At 38.9% G+C, this 2,371-nt stretch overlaps 1 long non-coding RNA gene across 1 annotated transcript; it reads left to right on the top strand.

Annotated features, from left to right (window-relative positions):
• The first annotated feature begins 213 nt into the window (after window positions 1–213).
• Window positions 214–1,660, top strand: LOC147751852 (uncharacterized). Its single transcript, XR_015315750.1, has 2 exons — window positions 214–615; window positions 1,288–1,660. It is a non-coding gene; the product is annotated as an uncharacterized LOC147751852 (long non-coding RNA).
• Window positions 1,661–2,371: the final 711 nt, after the last annotated feature.

Below are 2,371 nucleotides of genomic sequence, written 5' to 3'. Positions count from 1 at the left end.
TATATATATATATATAGTTCTGAATAGTCAACTTAGCTCTAACACATAGCCTGTCACTATGAGGACCTTTTTCTCCATGATCTTCCCTCTTCCTTATTCGAGCAAGAAAGAGATGGGGAGTGGCGAGGACGAAGATAACGTCGGATTCCCTCGACAGGGGACGGCGCCATGACGAGCGTCCCCAGGGTCTCACACAGACGACGGGAGCTTTGGCGGTAGCGGCGATGCTGCTGAGGAAAAACTTGCGAGGGGGATAGTGCGTGCGAAACCGACAGCAGCTAAAGAGGACACTACAGTAGCAATGGCTACAGCATTGAAGGCCTAACAAAAACGTCAACAATTCTTTGGTCTTTCTCTGTGTCTCTCCTTGTCTCTCTGTACTGACGGTCTTATACTAGTGTACCATTTTTGTTGGTAGAGGTTATACTTATCGTTCTTCTTATGAGTCAAGCCCGTTCTAGTCAATATGCCGTGAACGCATAGTAAAGCAGTGCCAAAGATATCCGCTATGGATCATAGTGGTCTAGCAGACGGTCATGAACGAAGTGTTCACAAGGAGATATAGCCAAATTATAGGCATAGGAATCTGTTGCTGGAAACAACTTCAATTATAAGGTTGTCAACCAAAACCAGAGGGACGTCTAGGCATTGCCGAACGATATGCGGTTATGATAAGCTTTTCTGTGTTTTATGTTTGAGCATCTTATTACCAATCTGTGAGACAACTTATATATATATATAATGTCTTTCATGAGTTAAAAGGCATTCTTACGGTCGGTTCTGTAAACTGCTAAATGTAGCAAACAATACGAGCTACCTTTTCGTCAAAAGTGGAAGCACACTCTTAAACATTTCAGTTCATATAATGTAGGGACATATGCCAGCGTGATCACTTGTGTTGCCTAAAGTGTAAAGGTAATTTATTAAGTACTTATGCCCAAAGAGTTAAAGGCAGATTAAGTGAAAAGCTTTTATAAATTTGCCTTCTTATTAGACTGGTCGCAATAGCCAAAATAAATCTAGCGTAAATCTAACGCTAACAAAAACAGTAACAGATCGGTTAGGTTCATTTCTTGTTCTTTATCCTATTTTTCTCAGCGATTAGATCAATTCATACTAATGACGAAAAAAATTAGTTTTTGTGACGCAATAGGACTAGAAAAAAGCTTCATTTTTCAGCGAAACCCAATGAAACGGTACGTGAAACGTTTATGAAACGTGTAGTGTCAACAGTATGAAGAAGTCTTGTAGAATGAAATATTGAAGTTTCTGTTTTTCTCTTTAAAGGCGGATGAGTGGAGAGATGGGAAGTCAGGAAGTCAGGATACGAAAAACGGCCATCTTCCGGGTTGGGCGTCCTAAAGCCTCTTGAGGCTTTCTAGGCTTCGTGCAGTGGTTGATGGGATAGGATGATGGTAATAGCATCGGTGATCGGCAACGAGATGAAAACAAGACAAATATATATATGTATATATGAGTGAAAGAAGAAGATAGCCCAAACTGAACGTGCGACAAGCTCGCTTATAAAATGAGGTGTCCATCGAAGATAAGATAACGACTCCAACTTAATTAAATAATAGGATCGTTCACATGACAGCTTTGTCTTTTTTAGTTACCTATTTGCCTCGCCTCAATAAAATTATTTTAACTTACACTAAGACTAGTTGTTGGCAACACGGTTTTTTTTCCGATAGCCCAAGTTAGTGTTTAGATTGGCTACCAGTTCATGGACAGTAACGTTGGACTTTTATTGCCTTATTGGCTCTGGTTCATGTAACAGACTCTAGAAAAGAGAGATCGACGTTTTTCTTCATTAAGGAAAGTTTCATTAAGTAAAACCCGTAAGTTGAAGTTTGTTCTACGGCCCCTTAACTTTTATATTAAATATATAGACTACCACTTTGAAGTGAGATAATGCCAGCTAGCGGAGAGCTACATGAAACACATAGTTGAAAAATGAACGTCTTTATCTGATCGTTGGTAGAGAGATCGTTGTTCCTTTATTTACTGTGATCTAAATGTCCTGTTTCATTAAGCAAAAATATTAACAATTGAACTTGCGCTTTATACGCGTCCTTCTTATCCATTGTACACATATAACAACGTTAGATCATCCTTAAATTGCTTTTTGTTGAGGATTTTTTCCTGCCTTATACGAACATACATCTAAAAGACAGCACGTCTTGGTTTTGAGCAATTAATTTTTCCGGATTCGAAAGAGAAGAGTAAGGCTAATTACGTTACGCTGTCAGAAAAGGACCTGTTTCAATTATTCAAGTCAGTCTACATACTTCTGTGCTTGTTGTTTACCTTAGAAAAGTAGTTCCTTTTCTAAGCTTGCTTTTCAAGTATAGCTGCATGCATCGAATAT

Source organism: Varroa jacobsoni, unplaced genomic scaffold (genome assembly GCF_002532875.2).
Source record: "Varroa jacobsoni isolate VJ856 unplaced genomic scaffold, vjacob_1.0 contig02395, whole genome shotgun sequence".
NCBI lineage: Eukaryota > Metazoa > Arthropoda > Arachnida > Mesostigmata > Varroidae > Varroa > Varroa jacobsoni.
Note: the sequence above shows the minus strand (reverse complement) of the source record. Positions and strands in the feature narration are given on the sequence as shown.